Source organism: Somniosus microcephalus, chromosome 8, assembly GCF_052327205.1.
Source record: "Somniosus microcephalus isolate GS21.2 chromosome 8, FLI_Smic_1.0, whole genome shotgun sequence".
NCBI classification, from domain to species: Eukaryota; Metazoa; Chordata; class Chondrichthyes; order Squaliformes; family Somniosidae; genus Somniosus; species Somniosus microcephalus.
In genome coordinates, this window is record NC_140994.1 from 10,910,963 (window position 1) to 10,931,803 (window position 20,841).

A 20,841-nucleotide genomic window follows, 5' to 3' on the forward strand; every position below is an offset into this window, starting at 1 on the left:
GCTGATGGAGAAAATGGAGCAGGAACACACAAACCGTCTGCGCGAGGAGGCCAAATGAATCAAAGCTGATTTGGTTTCTGAAGATGCATGCTCTAATCTGGTGGAGCAAGATGTTCAGCAACTGAAGGCGCTTGTTAGCAGGTTGCAGGCAGAAAAGGCTGATTTGGTTGCCATGAATTCCGAGCTCCTACTGAAGTTGGGGGCAGCATCACCGGACGATTCATTTGTTGAAATTCGAATGGTGGAGGCTGCGGATGATGGCGAATTAAAAGCAGCAAAGGAGCCCCAGTGCAAGGTTACAAACAGCCCTGCAGCCTATACGTCAAAAACACATGACGACGATACTGGGAAACGTCTGATGTCAGAAGAGTTAACGGTCAGCCAACTCCTTCATATGCTGAGGGACAAGACTCTGAAATGGGAAAAACTTGAACACGAGCTTCAATCTTCAAAGGAAAGGGGTTCGGAGCTCTCAAAAGTTATTGAAATAGCTGAGGTTGCAACACAGACTGAGAAGATTGCAGCAGAGCAGCCCTTGGATGCCAAGAGTACGCTGACTCACGTCAATGTAGAACAACAGAATGCTGAAACAGCTGCTCCAGTAGAGGGATTGAATAGTCCGATCAATCAATCTCCGAATGAAGTTGAAGTATTGAAATTACAAATGATGTCATTAGTAAAAGACTTGCAGGAAGCCCAGAAAAAGCTGGATGAAGCTGAACACATGAAGAAGTCTCTTTAGGAGAGATGTCTGGATTTGGAACAAAAGCTGGCTAACGTCCAGCTGGGCATGGAGGAAATAGAAGACCCTCTCGCTGGCCTACCGCAGAGACTGAATCTGTGAACTGTTTTCACATGAAGTTGTGTATATATGTTATGATGTTATGTTTAATGGGGAACATATACTGTTAAGCTAAAAAGGGAGGATTGTAGTGTATGTAACCGTTCCACCTTTAAGAGAACCGTTCTACCTTTAAGGGAACTATTTTAAGAGTTGCACTACTTTAGCTTGGCTGCTGTATACTGTAATACCGGTGGTGACCACACCAGTATATAAGTGCTGTGTAATGATTTATTGGGCAGTTCCGCCCTGACCTTCAACCAGTAAAGTCCTGTTTAAGTTTACTCTTGTGGTCTGTGTAGTGATTCACAATATAACACACAGACTTAACACACACGTCCTGCCAATCTCGTCCAGCAAGCCCAGGCCACCGAGTTCTACTGCCGTACTTACCCGGGAGGCATTAAAAAAGACTGTATTTAGCATTGTTGCCTCATGGGTGGATAAATCCTAAATTAAAACACCAGGATCTGTTAGTAGCCACAGTTCCAGTCTTTCTTTCTTTCTTTTTCTTTCTCTGGGTCAATATTCATTGTCATTGGCCAATCAGACTAGTGGTCAAGTTTTGCTTTTCTGTTTTGTAGGTTACAAATGAGGAATGCAGCTTTTTAATAATGCTTTTACTTTTGAAGTGATGCCCTTTTTTTTTTTGCCCTGGTTAGCTTGCTCCCAGTCCTTGACCGATGATGCTCCATGAAGTGGAGACCCTGTTGGATTTGTATATATCCTCTTTCGCTGTATCTTTGGGATTTGATAATCTCCAGGACTGGAGAATTTTAGTTCTGAGGAAAGATTGGGATAGGCTGGGGTTGTTTTCTTTGGAATAGAGGAGGCTGAGGGGAGATTTGATTGAGGTGTGTAAAATTATGAGGGGCTGAGATAGAGTGGATAGGAAGGACCGATTTCCCTGAGCAGAGAGGTCAATAACCAGGGGACATGGATTTAATTTGTAGAAGGGTTAGAGGGGAGTTGAGAACTTTTTTGAACCAGAGGTTGGTGGGGGGGTCTGGAACTCACTTCCTGAAAGGGTGGTAGAGGCAGAAACCCTCATCACATTTAAAAAGTACTTGGATATGCACTTGAAGTGCCGTAACCTACAGGGCTACGGACCAAGAGCTGGAAAGTGGGATTAGGCTGGAGAGCTCTTTGTCGGCCAGCACAGACACGATGGGCCAAATGGCGGCCTCCTGTGCCGTGAGTTTCTATGATTTGGGGAGAATGCAGGAGACTGCATGTGGTGCTTACCACACTATTACGTTATTTGTTTGTAGCCACTCCTAGCTGTTCAGTCGTGGCAATCAGCACCACAACCAAACCAGCCAAAGGTCTATCTGAAGGAGACTTTGGTTAACCTCGCTCTCGCTCTCTCGCCATTAAGGTTGGTCTTTTGGAAAGTTGGGATAAAATAAGCTGAAGGAGCTTTGTATCTGTGTATAAAGTGAATGGTGTACTGGAAATCAATAGTCTTGGCTGAATGAAATCCACTGAAAAATGGTGGGGAGTGAAATGCCTTGAGGCATTTTTTGTACAAAACAAATGCTCTTCCTGGTAATGTACGTCTACTGTTGCAGAAAATCTTTAGATGGTCATTTTAGCAGTGGCCAATAATTTCCTGCTTGAGGGTATCCTCGTGTTTCGTTTTAAATCGAGCAGGTGTACCCTTTGTAGTTTGAGAAGCGTAATTTCCCTGCATCCTTCATGCGGCTTGATCAGTAACTTGTGTTCTGGATTGCAAGGGATGCGATGCCAATTGAAGGATTTTTTTTTTTCCAGATTGAATGTGCCTGGCTCTAGTCACATAGTCAGCTAAGGGTTGTCCATTTCCCTACCTCCAAAGGTGGTCAAAGGCAAACCAAGGTGGGAGCAGGATTATTTCCACTTAAAAATAACATTGCCAAACTCGAGGACTAGTGAAACTGTTTTTGTGGCCATCGCACCCCAGTCACAACTAGGATCTATTGCTGCTGGATTCATCTTGCCCTCAAATGGTGAAGTAAAATCTGAAAGAAATGGCCTGACCATTCTTCATTCTTGCACAATGTGTCTCAATCCTGTGTTGTGTCTTTGCCTGCGCTCTCTTCCCACCCCAGAGTAAAACTGTTGCTTATTAAAGGCTTGAATGGTCTTCACCTACTGAGGGGAATGATTAAAGGGTGAATCTCTCCAATCACCTATTTATTATTTAAAAAATCAATTTGTTTTAAAGCATGTAGGCCTAGAAATTCGGTAGGCTTAGCGCCGCATTTGAGGCGCTAGAGGGCCTAGCGCCGGAGTTATGGCCAGTTGAGAAATTCCCTGGGGCCCTAAATCGGCGTTGCACCGGTAGCGCTGCGCCGGCACCGATGACGTCATCGGTGTGTGCAGCGTCCCGGTTGCCGTGGTAACCCGGCCCCAAGCCGAAATTCAGTTGCGCCCGCCTCGCCCGTGGCAGGCGCAACTAAGACTCTGGCAACAGAGTCTTCCCCCAGTGTGCGCCGGCGCATAAAGGTGGAGCGGCGGCCGGCCGCGTTCCCGGCGGCCGCCTGCCCGCACCTCCCTTCCCGGACTCCTGCATTCCCCCCCCCCCCCCGCGGCCCTGATCAGTGTCTGATGCGAGCCCGGCACTTCCCCGAGGTGCCGGGCTCAGATGTCGGGTCAACCCGCCGGACAGTTGTCGGCTGCAGGCAGCTCCTCCTTAACAGGAGGAGGAGGCCTGCAGTTCCCCCGCCTGCCGCACCGCATCGGGTGCCGCAGCGGGGGATTAGCGCCGGGAAACCCAAGTTCACGCCCGTTTTGAGGCGCTAAAGGAGGGTTTTAGCGCCCGCCGCCGTCTGGGCCCGGCGCACCCGAATTTTCGTCGCGCGCTGCCGCATTACCGCTGGCGCAAACTTTCTGGCCCTGGCAAGACCAAAACCCAATTTCTAGGCCGTACTTTATAAAATTCTGTTTAAAGTACAACCTTGGATGAAGTGATTCTTCCTAGATTCTTGAGAAGTCTTGTTTAAAGTGTTTTTAGCTGCTAAAAGGTTGTCCCATAATATGCGACTGACTCATTGTTTGATTCTTATCGACAGCCCATATTACTTTGAACATGCACATTCAGTACAGCAAGTTTCTCAGATAAGTGCCTCCCTCAGGGAAATTTGTCGGCTGAATCTCTTCCTGGCGCAGCCTACTCTGAATAGTTGCTGTGTCGTCATGGCAAGTTTGTTGCATCAAATGCTCTGACTGGTACAATGCAAATTTTTTTTTCCAGTGTGTTGGTCTACATTTTTACATTTTGAAATCTAAAAGCAGCACAGGCATAACTCGTGATTGATTAACTTAACTGAATTAGATCATTGCGTTATCTTGGAAACAAATGTCTTGAGACCTTTTTGCTTTGATAGCCACATATCTTGAACCATAAAAGTAACTAGTGTAAAGACTCTTGTTAAACCAGTTCGTCTGAGTTTTACCTACCCTTCCCTGGTCTTTATGACTTAACATACATAGAGTGCTGTAAAAATACATTGTAATTAAAATGCTTCCAATGCTGAATATATACTTAGAACTAGTGGTGCCAGAGTCGTCATCACGCCATTGTGCTGTGATTCCTTCTTTAACCCCTCGCCCCATCAAAAAAGTTGTTGACCTCTGAATGCAGCGAGGGGGATGTCTTGAGTGAGAGTGGTGTCTCGGGGCTGCTCTTATCAAGGTTGGTTGCAGAATGACATTTAGGAAAGGAGAATAAAAAGGAATAACTTTGTATATTTTTTTAAAAATCACATCTGCCTCATTTCCAAGTACTGAGATGGAAGATGAAGTCTGGGACTTTAGATCTGCCATAGGGCAGGGGATGTACACTGAGAGTCAGATTTATGGATGATGCAGGGCTGGGGGGAAGAGGGGGGAGGGAAGGAGAATTGGTTTCATGTTTAAAATTTAGTAACTCAGATAAGTGATGGCAAGAGAAATAAAGATTTGTGTTTTATGTAGGGCTTTATGAAGTCGAGTTATTTTGAAGTGCAGTTATGTGGGTGCATTGTTCCTTTTATAGAGCAAAGGTGGCCAGACAAGTACAGCCAGTAAGGTGCACTACTCCTACGGGCTGGGCGTAATACACGCAGAGCGAAGCCCATTTCACACAAGACTCACACCACTTAGCTTTAGAATGCTCAAGGGTCTGGTTGTCTTGTTACTCCTGAGTTACACAACCTCTGGTGCCTATGAAGGCACATGACGAGGAAGCAGAAGTAACAACAAAGTGGCTAGTTACAGAATGGTGGAAGAGGCTTGGGAGGAGGAGATGATGTATTGGGAGGGTGGTGACAATGGTGGAATCAAAATGGAATGGTTCTTTGGAACTTGGTGCTGATGATCAAAGACTATTAATTGCACCTGGACCCTTGACGAACTTGGGACTGGAAAATTGAGCTCTGAGTCAATAACTGGACCAAAACAGAAATTAAAGCAGTAAGAAAATAGTAATTGAATCATCTATATATAAAAAATCTCAACACTTCCTGACATCTTTGTTAATTGTAAACTCTTGTGTCCATATTTATAATGGAACTGCTTATGTAAACTTGTCACACTGTAATTACACTCTTATGCCAGTGGTGACACTGACGCATGAATTTACGACTTGAAAATGGTGACCGATTACATCTGTACACCCCAGTGCAATTACCCTCGGCTTCTAACCTTGCTTCACTTGACATTCAATGGCATTACCATCGCTGAATCCCCCACTATCAACATCCTGGGGGTTACCATTGATCAGAAACTGAACTGGACCAGCCATATAAATACTGTGGCTACAAGAGCAGGCCAGAGGCTGGGAATTCTGCGGCGAGTGTCTCACCTCCTGACTCCCCAAAGCCTTTCCACCATCTACAAGGCACAAGTCAGGAGTGTGATGGAATACTCTCCACTTGCCTGGATGAGTGCAGCTCCAACAACACTCAAGAAGCTCGACACCATTCAGGATAAAGCAGCCCACTTGATTGGCACTCCATCCACCACCTTCAACATTCACTCCCTCCACCACCGGCGCACTGTGGCTGCAGTGTGTACCATCTACAAGATGCACTGCAGCAACTCGCCAAAGCTCCTTCAACAGCACCTTCCAAACCCACGACCTCTACCACTTAGAAGGACAAGGGCAGCAGACGCATGGGAACATCACCACCTACAAGTTCCCCTCCAAGCCACACACCATCCTGACTTGGACCTGTATCGCCGATCCTTCATTGTCGCTGGGCCAAAATCCTGGAACTCCCTTCCTAACAGCATTGTGGGTGTACCTACACCATATGGACTGCAGCGGTTCAAGAAGGCGGCTCACCACCATCTTCTCAAGGGCAATTAGGGATGGGCACTAAATGCAGGCCTAGCCAGCGACGCCCACATCCCATCAATGAATAAAAAAAAATTTTTAAACTTTAAGACTACACTTGGTCTTAACTTGCTCTGTGGTGTGCTGCAGCAGATTGACTAACAGTAAATGTTTCATACTTAAGATGTAGAGCTGAGCACGGAAGATGACTTCAGGTCTAAGGAAAGGCCTTTTTGAGATGATCTAATTGACACTTTCAAAATTATGATGGGATTTGACAAATTTGATCTGGAAATTTGTTAATTTAACAAGAAAGATTCAAATACAAAGGGACACCAGTGAGCTTTGAACTAAGAGGAAAGGTCGAGTGGAATTTGTTTCACCCAAGGTGATGGACTTGTTGAATAACTTACCAAGGAAAGCCATTTGAGCAGACAATGTAAACAGATTAGCGAGAAGGGATTGAAGGACGTGACTAGGAGAAATGTCAGTGGGGCTGATTTGTGGATGAGTGTTTGTTATGCCTACTGGTGTTTATCTATTCCCAAAAGTTCTAATTTTTCTTGTATTGTCAGGTCCTTTCTGCCGCTAAAGCATGCTCACCCTCTGTCTGTGGAAGCAGAGCTTTATCCTACCCTGCCTGGGGAGGAGAGAGTCGAGAGCGATTCTTGGGCATTTTCTGTTTTGTTAGTTTAAATTTCTCTCCCCTTTCCTGAATGTTCAGCATCTTCCGGTACCTTGTTACATTGGCTGTTCTTTGTGTGTCAGTTCAGACAGCAAGTGTCGACAAACTAGTGAACGCAATCCTATCCCTACAAGCACGCTTCCAGCACCCCTCCCACACGAAGAGTGCTGACGCCAATTTCAACATCCCAAACTTTGCCCTGCCTGAGATTAGCAAACACTACACATCGAACCTTGGATTTTCCTCATCTGCATAGCATAGCTACTCGCCTTAAGGAGCCGTGCTGTTGATAGAACAGAAATGCATAGGGTTTTAGTGTTCCTTTGCAGGCACTGAACGTGCTGCTGTTGCCTCACCAATGATCTAATCCATGCCCATACACAATGATCACGTAACCACTTTAAAGTCATTACTGCAGAGTGGTAAAGGAAATGACTTTGTTGGCACCAGGAAATATAAGCCAATGTCAAAGGCTGTTCTCACTATTGCATTTCACCTCCATTCATAACTGGAAAGAAAGACTTGCATTTTATATAGCTCCTTTCATGTCCACCAGACGTCCCAAAGCGCTTTACAGAAGTACTTTTTGAAGTGTAGTCACTGTTACAATGTAGGAAACGCGGCAGGCAATTTTACGCACAGCAAGCTCCGACAAATAGCCATGTGATCATGACCAGATGATCTGTTTTAGTGATGTCGATTGAGGGATAAATGTTGGCCAGGACACCGGGGAGAACGCCCCCTGCTCCTCTTCGAAATAGAGCCATGGGATCTTTTACGTTCACCTGAGAAAGCAGATGGAGCCTCGGTTTAACGTCTCCGAAAGACAGCACCTCTGACAGTGCGGCGCTCCCTCAGCACTGCACTAGAGTGTCAGCCTAGATTTTTGTGCTCAAGTCCCTGGAGTAGGACTTGAACCCACTACCAACTGAGCCACGGCCGACGAGGGTAAAGGCGCGCTTTCTTTATAGCCACACTCCTAATTCTGAACAGCGAGACATTCAGGGAACTGAAGGCGCGCAGGTAGACACAAAAAGTAACGGTCTACAAATCTGCTGTTAGATTATTAGCCAAACGCTAGTTCTAACAGAGTAAGTGACTTTTATACTCTTGTACATAATTGAGGGTAAGTGGCACACAAAGGCTGTGCCCCCTGCAGAGTACAATTTTTAAAAAATGTCTAGAAATTCTTTTTGGGCTCCTGTGGACTGCACTGGCCACATGTGTACAGTATTTGCATTGTATAAAAACAAATAACAAAAGAGCATTGTGTGTCTGCACACCAGGTTCTCTCTTCCCTGTTCCCCACCACATTATGGTTTTTTTTCATCCTGATATTAGTGTTGAGTCAATACAATCTGCACAGTCATTGTTGGGGAGAGGAGAGTGAAGAATAATGGAGTCCTGTAAGGACTTCACTGTGTGAATATGTGACCTGTTAGGTGTGCGTTCTGTTTGGGTTTGTTTTTTTGGGAGAGGTAGATTTCCATGATGTTTCCGATCCTGACCTTCAGCGCCTATTTAGTTTTGTGTTCCAGCCTCTCAATAGCAATAAATGATTTACGTTAATCAGAGACAGCCTAGTAACAGCTCTATTCTTCAGGTGTTCCTCCAGTGATGAAAGGATGTTTTGTTGAAATCAGGCCAGATTTTTTGGGTTTTTTTTCAATCCTCAAGTTGTATGATGTATTTCTAACCTTGGAGAAACACAACCAAGTCTTGCTCAGGTTGGTAGAAAAATGAAACTTCATTTTATTTGGGCAGGTCTTTAGCAGGTGCAGTATAATTAGCTGCATCACCCAGATGGCGTGGATTGTTGTCCTGTTTGAAAGTGCCCGTGTGGGGATGTGTGGTGAGGGCAGGATCATTCTTGGTTAGGATGTGTTTTTCTCGTTCCCAATTCCTTGGTTCAATAGCCTGCTGACATGCTCTGGCCATTTGTGTGAGAAATTGAAGGGTGCCTGCCTAGCACCTGTGTAATTCTACCCCAGCACAGGAGGCATTTGGGTAGAAATTTGTAAGAAGAGTAGAGCAGCAGGGAGGAGAGAACTTGAAACCATTCTCTCTCTCCCTGAAACTTCTCGTGCTTTCTCTCTCTCTTCACAACTTATCCTGCACAGAGTACAGGCATGAACGCTGTTACCAACTTACCCAACACATTCAGTAACTGCAAGGTTCACAGAAAGACACCGGCTATAGTTCCAAGAGAGCACTGATGAGGATGGGGAAACGAACTGAGCAGTCCGTATCCTTCTGTTCTGTGCCATTGTATTGGAACTCTAGCTCGCGACTGGTACAAATAAACCTATTCCAGCTTAACTGCCTGTCTTCAGCAGCAGGTGGAATAATTGCTCAAAAAAGGGGTGAGCTGCAACGGTAAATGTTTTCTGCTACCTTTTTAGTTCAGCCAATGAACTTAATTGCAGAAAAGTTGATTAGTTTTTGTTATGAATGTTTGGCACAGTTAATAGTCAGGTGGATCCCTTCAAATTTAAATGTCAGCAATGTTGGCTCAAATCGTTGGAAAACTGAAAAATAGAGTCCTAGAGTTATACAGCACAAAGAGGCCCTTCGGCCCATCGTGTCTGCGCCAGCCATCAAGCCCTGTCTATTCTAATCCCTTTTTCCAGCACTTGGTCCGTGACCTTGTATGCTATGGCATTTCAAATGCTCATCTAAATGCTTCTTGAATGTTGTGAGGGTTCCTGCCTTTGCCACCCTTTCAGGTAGTGAGTTCCAGATTCCAACCACCATCTGGGTGAAAAAGTTTTTCCTCAAATCCCCTCTAAACCTCCTGCCCTTTACCTTGAAACTATACCCCCTGGTTATTGATCCCTCTACTAAGGGGAAAAGTTCCTTCCTATCTACCCTATCTATGCCCCTCCATAATTTTGTACACCTCAATCAGGTCCCCCCTCAGCCCTCTCTGCTCTAAGGAAAACAACCCCAGCCTGTCCAGTCTCTCTTCATAGCTGAAACGCTCCAGCCAGGTAACATCCTGGTGAATCTCCTCTGCACCCTCTCCAATGCAATCACATTCTTCCTATAGTGTGGCGACCAGAACTGCACACAGTATTCCAGCTGTGGCCTAACTAGCGTTTTGTACAGCTCCATCATAACCTCCCTGCTCTTGCTTTCATTAGCCGAGGCATAGAATATAAGTATCCCATATGCTTTTTTTAACCACCTTATCCACCTGTTCTGCCTTCAGGGATCTGTGTACATGCACACCAAGGTCCCTCTGATCCTCTCCTTCCTAGGGTCCTACCATTCATTGTCTATTCCCTTGCCTTGTTAGTCCACCCAAAATGCATCACCTCACACTTTTCAGGGTTAAATTCCATTTGCCACTGTTTTGCCCATCTAACCAACCCGTCTATATCGTCCTGTAGCCTGAGGCTTCCCTCCTCGCTATTTACCACTCCACCAATTTTCGTATCATACCTCCTACATTCATATCTAAATCATTAATGTACACTACAAACAACAAAGGACCCAGCACCGATCCCTGCGGTCCACCACTGGACACAGGCTTCCAGTCACACAAACAACCTTCCACCATCACCCTCTGCCTCCTGCCACTAAGCCAATTTTGTTCCGTGCAACCAAGTAAAACATTTGATCCAAATTTTTTGCCAATTTCCCTGCAAGGCATCTTTTCCAGAAACCTGGCGTGTGGTTTAACAGAACAGTAGAAGTGGGCATGTTTGCAAATTTTTATTTTGAAAATTGAACATGCTTAAATTGAAGTTGGCAATTAAATCTTTCGCTGAAGGGCATGTGAGTGAGAGAGTCTAGATTGGCTTTGATCATTTCTGTTGAAGGGAGTTTGTTTTGAAGTTCTGGTACTGTCGGTGTGTAGAGTAAATAGGTAGCCTTGTAGAACTGCAGGTATATACAATGAAAGTATTGACGACCACCAACAGCTGGGTTGCCAGAACAGTTCACTTTATAAAGTGGAAACTTTGGCATCACTTTGCCTCCTAATGGGCATTGCCCTATGGAGTAGAGTGTCACAGGTTGATGATTGGGCTAAAAGGCCTTGATCTGAACCTCCTGCAACAAATAAAAACACAAAATGCTGGAAACACTCAGCAGGTCAGGCAGCATCTGTGGAGCGAGAAACAGAGTTAACGTTTCAGGCCAATGACCTTTCGTCAGAACCTGTTTTGTGGGAAGACGACGGATTGGTATTCGGTGAGGATGAGGAGAAAGGGTGGTCTTCATCTGAGCCGACCTTGTGATCAGTGCTTTCTTTACATGCTGGATCTTCGATTGTTGCTGGGGGAAGCAGAAAATGAAGGCATGGTGCTTTTCCTCTCTGCATTTCCACCACTACTTCCCAACTCCATCCTTTGGCAGTACCTGTACTCTCAAACCTCACTAGAGGAAGGTTGATTGCTTAGATTCAGCCAATCTACCTCCCTTCTCCAATAAAGAATCTAGCATGACATTGAAGACGTAAAAGAGGTAGGAATGTTTTTGAAAAGGTATATGAAGTTTTACAGTGTTCCTCGTAGGAACCTTGGAGCATCTACCCTTAATGGGGTGGGGGGAAATGAACAGCTGGAACAAGCACCCAGGAAGGGTGGTGAAGGCCAAGATGCTGGATTTGTATCGGAAACAGCTAGAAGTAAATTCAGCCTGAATAGGAAGCTGTATTTGAAGGAATAGGGGTCGGGGCTTCAGCTCTGCAGAGTTGTAGCTCGGTCTCTAACCCCTGCTCTCTCAGCACAGCTACCCATTGGGATTGTGGGATCACTGAATTGTCCCTCCTATTATGCCAGGGACAGACGATGGAGTTGGTATTCCGGAAAAGTTGGATCAAATTGGCTACCTTCATCCGAACCTTTCTTGTGAAAATCTTAATCTTTCTACAGTATAATGGAACTTCCAATACAATTTTATATTTTAATACAGGAAACTTTCGATTTACCGGCACCTAAATAACCGGAAATCTCGGTTAATCGGCAAAATTCAGGAGTAGGTTCAGGTAAGTTTTACTTCATATTACTTGCCTTCCTCGATCTGTTGCTGTGCAATCGGGTGTGGCTGCAGCTGTTGCTAAGCTACAGAGACGCTTGGAACTTATGGCCATTGTTCTGCACCTGTTGCTAAGCAACAGGGTTTGTTGCTTTATACGGAGCTCTCAGCTCTCCGTATCTTTTACAATAGCTCTCGGTTATCTGGAATTTTTGATGAAACGGCACCACATCGGTGCCGGATAAAAATAAGTTTCCTGTACTTGATTGGTGGTGCTGAGAATTTGCAGTCTGGAGGATCATGGGCGTGGGTCCCTGTCTTGCTCCATTGTGGTTTACCATGCCACTATTCTTTCTTTAAAAAAAAAAGTAAGATCATGCTCATGCTCATTTATTGGGCTCGGAGAGGAAGAGTATTGGTGCTAGGGTATGGAATACTTTTTTCTAATTTTTGTCATCTGTCTGCAACAAGCACTCTTAAGCCAAATGCCTTTTGCTCTGCTGTAACTGTTTGTCTTAAACCCCAACCACAGAAGCAATTCCTTCATCACCTGTGCCGAATATTCCATTTTCCACACCGTACGTCCTGGTGGCTCGTCTGACAAAAATTGCTAGTAAGACTGAATTATAGATCACTAGAGATTTTACTGGAGCCACTTCATGAATGTCCTGAAACAAATACTGGAGACATTAGCTGCAGGTGCTAATGTTTCCAACTTTCAAGGCTTATAGATTTAGCTTCAACTTTCTAAAGCGTTGAAGGCCAGTGCAGGTCTTGGTTCTGCAGGGCCACTCCTATAAAGCAGTAGAGTTCCAAAGGCAAGCTTGCTACTTCTCTCAGTTTTGTTTTGTCACCAAAGCGTTCTGTCAAATAATACAAGTCAGTATTATTTATTCAACTTAAGTATGGGATTTTTCTCATTTTGAGGTGGTGTAATGAAACTATATTGGAGTTAGGAAATTGTGCTTGGGTTTAATTTTCTTTGCAAATTGCCTTTACCCGTTCTCCCTCTCCACCGCCCCCCCCCCCCCCCCCCCCCCTTACTGCCCTGTCTGGTCAGTTGAGTCTGCTACGTCGCTGATTTGTAACAGTCAATATCATGTCCAACAGTGCTGGAAACGTTCTAAATGTCACTTCTCGCTACACGCTACTCGGCTTCTTGGCACTGTCAGAAGTCCGAACACCTCAATAACAAGAGTCTGACTCGTTGTTTGTTAAAAATAGCCTCGGTCGATAACCCTCTCCGTCATCCGGAATTTTTAATCAACCGGCACAATCTCGGTGCCGGATACCAGAGAGTTTCCCGTAGTTATAGATATCCACCAAAGCGCTGTGAGGCTGCGTCCTCGAGGAGGCTGCTCACTGCTTGCTTAAATCTAGTTTGGATGACTTGTCACTAAATTTGGATTAATGCAAGGCTGAAACCGCTTCTTTTTGACTCGGTGTATGGTATAATTAGGCTAAAGTTATGTTCAGTTTGTTGCCTTCATTAGTGTCGTGTTTGTTGTGCAATTATGGCTGTGCTGGGTTTTGTTAACCATTCATCCATCCAGTTGACAGGAGCTCAAGTGTAAGCTGGCAGTGTAGTGGTCTGCTTTGCCAACACGTTGGATCAGCTCAGCTGGTCATGGGTTGGTGCCTCTGATTTTCTCTAAGGGTCATCTCACGATTTTGCTTCTCCAACAGGAAAGCTTCTTTGCTTTGAGCGCATTACCAGTAGCTGGTTAGAGCAGCAGTGATGTGGAGGAGGTTGATTGTCTCTGTGGCGAGAAAGAAAGCTGAAATAAGCAATGGGTTGGAATGTAACTAGCTCGTTCAGCTGATTTGATCTAACAATGTTTTCTTTTTGATTTATTGAAAGAGTTGGGTTGTAGGGTCAAGGTACAAGGTACAAGGCACTACAAAGGTTGAAAAAAGATTGGATAAATTGAATGGTAGTTTTTTTATTCATTCACGGGATGTGGACGTCACCGGCAAGGTCAACATTTATTGCCCATCCCTAATTGCCCTCGAGAAAGTGGTGGTGAGCCGCTGCCTTGAATAGAATTGAGTGGCTTGCAAGGCCATTTCAGAGGGCAGTTAAGAGTCAACCATATTGCTGTAGGTCTGGAGTTACATATAGGCCAGACCGGGTAAGAACTGCAGATTTCCTTCCCTAGAGGACGTGACTGAAGCAGATGGGTTTTTACGACAAACGGATAGTTTCATGGTCACCATTACTGAGACTAGTTCTTTTTTCTAGATTTGTGTAATTAATTGAATTTAAATTCCTCAGCTGCCGTGGTGGAATTCGAACTCGTGTCTCCGGATCATTAGTCCGGGCCTCTGGATTACAAGTCCAGTAACATAACCACGATGCTTGCTGGCAAGCTCTTTAATGACTAAACACAGCCCACTGAGGGTTAAACTATATTTGAGACATCAGTTTCTGGTGCCATCATAGCCTTGGCAGTTGTGTGTGTTAATGCATGTTTACATATACACCTGACACTCCCAAATTTATATGTTTGCTGCCAGTATGTGTTGCATGCCTAAGACATTTGCCATAGCTTCCACACAAACTAACAATAAAATGGTTATGTTTTGTATTTTTCTGCTTTTTATTTACACATCAATATGAGCTCTATTGGAAGCCAGTTTATTTCCACCAGTTTAGTTTAAATTGGTTAACTTTTTAAAATTGTATTCGTGCTTTCTCCCCCACCTCCAGTTTTCTCCCCCACCTCCACTTTGATGGTGCTCACTTATGCTGGGCTACGTTTCCATCGGGCACCAGCAGCCCTTGACACCCAAGTCAAGTGGCAGTTCTTCTCGAGTCTAGACAGCAAGTTTAGGCAGGGTATTTGGTTTGATAGAGATGATGGGCTTGGGTGTAGCCATGATGTCCACCATTGCACTTTCCTGTTCCCAGTCTCCGAACTGGAAAAGTCTGGAGCGCCCTCACAGAGGGGGAACCTGAAGTTGGGTTGTGTTGTAAAATGGCAGCCAACAGCAACCGTACAGTTCGGTTGCACTTGGAAACAGTAATTGCTTGCCTTGCTTTGTTCTGGCAATAGCAGGGACCCACTTTTTTTTTATTTGAACAGGTCTCATGAACTCACTCTGGATTCACCATCCCTGCTCCCGGCTGTTGTCTGACCTTGGGACAGTGGCAAGTGGAAATTAAAACAGGAGAATGTTGCTGGTATACTAATGCAACGATGCCACGGCATTGCGCACAATGTAGCGGCTGGTTTTGGAGTGCTCAGAATTGCTCACGTATACCTTTCTGCTATAAATGATGCGACACAGAAGCACCCAACTATAGAAAGTGGCAAAATGGTTTCTAAAAAGGCATTGTCATCCTAGCCAAATGAATGATAATTCATCTAGAAACCTGAAAATATAAGTCAGCATGGATTTCAAAAGGGAAGGTCATGCTTGACCAACCACATTGAATTCCTGAAGAAGTAACAATGAGTAGACAAGGGTAATGCAATAGATGTGATATATTTTGGATTTTCAAAAGGCCTTCGATAAATAGACTCATGACTAAGGTCAGAACACGTGGAGTCAGGTAGCAGAATGGATAGCAAGCGGGCTACAAAATGGAAAGCAAAGAGTATGGGTTAAGGCCAGCTACTCAGACTGGCAAATGGTGGGATCGGTGCTGGGACCACTGTCATTCACGATTTACATGAACGATTTGGACTCTGGAATCGGAAGTACAATTTCTAAATTTGAAGAAGACACCAAATTGGGGTATAGTTAATAAGAAGGTAGACGGCGACTAACTAAAGATATTAATAAACTTTCAGAATGGGCATTTAATTGGCAAATTCATTTAAATATCGATACGTGCGAGGTGGTGCATTTTGGTAGGAAGAATGAGGGGGCCACATACTGCTCGGATAATAAGAGTCTGAATGGGGCAGAGGAGCAAAGGGATCTAGAGGTACAGATCACTAGAAGTAGCAACGCAGTTTCAGAAGGCCACAAACCAAGCACTGGGGATCATTTCTAGAGGGATAGAATTGAAAAGCAAGGAAGACATGTTAAACATGTATAGAACCTTGGTTAGACCACACTTGGAGCACTGTGCACAGTTCTGGTCTTCATGTTATAAAAAGGATATTTGAGGCATTGGAAAAGGTGCAAAAAAAGATTTCTAAGGATGCGAGGTTATAACTATCAGGAAAAAGTGAACAGGCGGGGGCTCTTTTCTCTAGAAAAGAGAAGGCTGAGGGGTGACCTGATAGAGGTCTTTAAAATGATGAAGAGGTTCGATAGGGTAGCCGTTGAGAAGTTGTTTCCACTTGGGGAGTCAAAAACTAGAACAAAAACATAAATGTAAGATAGTCACTAATAAATCCAATAGGGATTTCAGGAAAAACTTCTTTACCCAGAGAGTGCTTAGAATGTGGAACTCGTTACCACAAGGAGTAGTTGAGGCGAATAACATAGATGCATTTAAGAGAACTAGGTAAGCACATGATGAGGGAGAAAGGGATAGAAGGATATGCTGATGGAGTTAGATGAAGTGGGGTGGGAAGATGCTCATGTGGAGCATAAACACCGGCATGGACCATTTGGGCCGAATTACCTGTTTCTGTGCTGTAGACTCGATGTAACTGGGCCTCAGTGGGTAGCACTTTCTCCTCTGAGTCAGAAGGTTGTGGGTTCAAGTCCCACTCTCGGGACTTGAGCACAAAAATCCAGGCTGACACTCCCAGTGCAGTACTGAGGGAGCGCTGCACTGTCGGAGGTGCCGCATTTCGGATATGACGTTAAACCGAGGCTCCGTCTGCTCTCAGGTGGACGTAAAAACATTCCATGGCACTATTTTGAAGAAGAGCAGGGGAGATCTCCCCGGTGTCCTGGCCATTATTTATCCATCAATCAACATAACAGAAACAGATTATCTGGTCATTATCATGTTGCTGTTTGTGGGAGCTTGCTGTGCGCAAATTGGCTGCCACGCTTCCGACATTACAACAGTGACTGCAGTCCTAAAGTACTTCATTGGCTGTAAAATGCTTTGAAACGTCCGGTGGTCGTGAAAGGGGCTGTAGAAATGCGTCTTTTTTTTTCTTTTTAACTCATTCGGCAGATGGAGCGTTCTGTTTATCTGAAGTGGGATATGTTGATTTTGTTGTAAAATTAAATCAGAAAAAGGTTCCTTTTGGTTGCATGTTGTTTACTGAGGTCAGGAGGAAGGATGTTTGGTGTTGAATGGGAAGCTAGACAACTACTTGGATTTATATAGTGTCTTTCTGACAAATAAGAATGCCAAAAAGCAGTATTTAAAAAAAAAAGGCAAATAGGATGTTGGTCTTTTATCTTTAGGGATACAAATACAAAAGTGAAGAAATGGTGCTTCAGTTCTGCAGATCCTTGGTCAAACCCATCTTGATACTGCGTTTAGTTTTGGACACTGCACCTCAAAGGATATATTGGCTTTGAAGGGGGTATAGTGCAAATTCACCAGAATAACGGCATTAAATTATGAGGACAGGTTGTAAAAACTTGGCTTGTATTCCCTTGAGTTTAGAAGGTTGAGGAGTGATCTAATCGAGGTGTTTAAAATAAAGGAATTCACTGGTGTAGATACAGAGAAACTATTTCCTCTGGTGGGGGAATCCAGAACAAGAGGGCACCATCTTAAAATTAGCGCTAGGCCATTTTAGGTGTGAAATCAGGGAGCATATTTTCACACAAAAGGTCGTTGAAATCCAGAACTCTCCCCACATGGCTGTGGTTGCTGGGTCAATTGACATTTTCAAGATTGAGATCAACTGATTTTTATTAGGTGAGAGGGTATCGAGGGATATGGATCAAAGGCGGGTAAATGGAGTTGCGGTACAGATCAGCCATGGTCTAATTGAATGGCCAAACAGGCCCACTCATGGAAAAGGTCCTTGGAACATAGGAACATGAGTGAAGAGGTGGACAACGAGCAGGAAATGGGAGCAGTTGGGAAAGAGGTTCAGTCAAAGAAATACGTTTTTGTGTCGAGGCAGAGCGAGGGTTCGTGAGATTTAGCAAGAACAGTCCAGGGTGCAGATTTGTCGAATTGATGGTGGGGGTGCATATGTGCAGTCGATCAAAGTCAGAAGGAAGGAGATTGCATGTTGGGTCCAGATTGCTAAGCTTGGGTGGAAAGGAGCCATGGAGGGATTTGAGGATGAGGGCAAGAATTTCAGTTGATGCTGGAGAACGGAGCTATGAGTGAGGAAATGTTTTGTTTCTTGGGTGATTGTGTGGAGGGGATTTTGGAAGTTTCTCGAGCTTTACCCTACACAAACTCCAACTCATCCAATGTTCCCGTTTCCCCCTGCCCTACTACCACCACCACACCTGAATTGGCCACAGATTTATTTTTACCTTTATTCTTTCCTTTCTCGGATGATCTGACTTCCCATGGGAGGGAACACTGGGGGTCATGATGCTTAGGGTAGCACTCTCGCCTCTGAGTCAGAAGGTTGTGGGTTCAAGTCCTACTCCAGGGACTTCAGCACAAAAAAAAAATCTAGGCTGCCGCTCCCAGTGCAGTACTGAGGAAGTGCTGCATTGTCGGAGGTGCCGTCTTTCGGATGAGACGTTAAACCGAGGCCCCGTCTGCTCTCGGGTGGACGTAAAAGATTCCATGGCACTACTTCGAAGAGTAGCAGGGGAGTTCTCCCCGGTGTTCTGGCCAATATTTATCCCCCACACAACATAACAAAAACAGATGATCTGGTCATTATCACACTGCTGTTTGTGGGATCTTGCCATGTGCAAATTGGCTGCCGCGCTTTCCACATTTCAACAGTGACTACGCTTCAAAAGTACTTCATTGGCTGTAAAGCGCTTTGAGACTTCCGGTGGTGGTGAAAGGCGCTATATAATTGCAAGTCTTTCTTTCTTCAGTTGCATCCCGACTGTTTGGGACAGGCTCGATGAAGCAACCAGCCTTTTCCTGTCCATCTTTTTGTATGTCCGTAATACCTTGCTACCTGTACCTTGCCGCCCAGCTTGCCCATCACTCCTGTACTCTCCTGCCTCCACTGTCTTCCACTGTGAAGCCTTCTACTTCTTTACGAGTCCTTTCATGACCTCGCAACGTCCTACAATCCTGTGTCCCAGCCCTTGCTCTTGTGGTCTCTGTGCATGCTTAGTGTTCCTTAGTCTATCTTGGTCCAGCCAACAGCAACAACAACCCACTGGAACTCCCTTGCCAAGACTCTTTGCCTTACTACTTGGCCACCGTGGTATGTGACCTGGGGAGAGCGAGTGAGGGGGAAGTAATTAAAGCACTTTTTTTTTGTACGAGCGAGCAATCTCTGCACTGCGCTGCTCCTTGTGCATCCATTCTCTGTCAGATCAGTTCAGGCAGCTGACCTGAGAACACAGTCAATGGTGGATCAGGGAATTTGGCGCTGAGCCGTGCGTTCAGCAGGCCAAAAGGGGAGGTTGTTGCTTCAACAGAAGATCAGACCAGCAAAAACGTGGGTTCCCACTGTCCTTGTTGTGAGTGAGGTCAGTCACTTTGTTTATTTCCAAGTACAGTCACTGGCAGGAGAACAGGGCATTTGTTATTTTCCGCACTTAAATAAGAGCACCTTCAAAGAAGTTGCTTGACTTCCAACTCCGGCTTATCACTGTGTAAACCAGGCTATAGTTGGACATTCCTGTTCAACAAACTCTGCTTTCTTTTTGCCACAAAGCTTGTACACATATTTATCAAGTGAGAATCTGTGTTAAAAATATTGGTGCTATGTAGGAATGTTCTGGTGAACTTCAATGAGAACATTTACAGTATAAATTTTAATCGTTTTTCAAACTTAGCGTGTGTGTGTGTTTCCAGATTTAAAAGTTGCTAATCACTTAAATACTACCTGAACTGTCTGAGTAAGCACAAACTGAGGGGAGAAGTGTTTGCAGAAAAGCATGCAGGTGTCAGGCTAGGATATGAAAGAACTAGATATTGGTGTGGTTTTTGTGTTGGTGTCTATTTTTCTTCCCCTCCTCGAGCGTGAAAGAGATTGGATCGGATGTATAAAGAAAGACTTGCATTTATGGAGCGCCTGTCACGACCACCGAACATCCTGGAACGCTTTACAGCCAATGAAGTACTTTTGAAGTGTAGTCACTGTTGTAGTGTAGGAAACGTGGCAGCCAATTTGCGCACAGCAAGCTCCCACAAACAGCATTGTGATAATGACCAGATAATCTCTCTTTGTGATGTTGATTGAGGGATAAATCTTGGCCCCAGGACACCGGGGATAACTCCCCTGCTCCTCTTCGAAATAGTGCCATGGGATCTTTTACATCCACCTGAGGGGGCAGACGGGGCCTCGGTTTAACGTCTCATCCGAAAGCCATCTCATCAGTGCTGCACTGGGAGTGTCGGCCTAGATTTTTGTGCTCAAGTCTCTGGAGTGGGACTTGAACCAACAACCTTCTGACTCCGAAGCGAGAGTGCTGCCCACTGAGCCACGGCTGACGCTCGATGCCCACCTCCCAAATAATACCCCTTCAATGATCCTTCTAATCTCGAACAACACCCATTAACGTTTTAATCTAATACAAAGGCAAAATACTGCGGATGCTGGAAAACTGAAAAATAAACAGAAAATGCTGGAAAGCATTCAACAAGTCGGGCAGCATCTGTGGAGAGAGAAACAGAATTAACGTTTCAGGTCGATGACGTTTCGTCAGGTTTTAATCCTGCCACACTTATTCAAGAATCTTTGTTTCTTCCCAAGTGGTGGTGTTGGTAGTTGATATACAGCAGGTACCATTCACTGCTTCTCCCAGCGGAACTAGTGTGAGCACAAAACTCGTCCTGCCCCAGGCTGTATGTTTGTCTTCTCCCACTTCCCTCCCTTGCTATCCACTCCTGCAAGATGCCTGTACGTCAACTGGTTTGTTTACTTGTTCACTTCTGATGATCAGTTGTCTCCTTCAGTGGAACTGGGAAGTTCCCTGCTCTGCCCAGCCCGACAGCGGCAACGCGTTTTGAAAGTGTCACAAGGCCACAAAAATGGGGCGGTGTCTCTAATAGGAATGGAC

General features: G+C 45.0%; 1 protein-coding gene across 2 annotated transcripts in view; it reads left to right on the plus strand.

Annotated features, from left to right (window-relative positions):
* Positions 1–20,841, plus strand: part of ubtd1b (ubiquitin domain containing 1b) — a 108,982-nt gene that overhangs the window by 57,774 nt on the left and 30,367 nt on the right. The gene's annotated exons all lie outside the window — the stretch shown is intronic.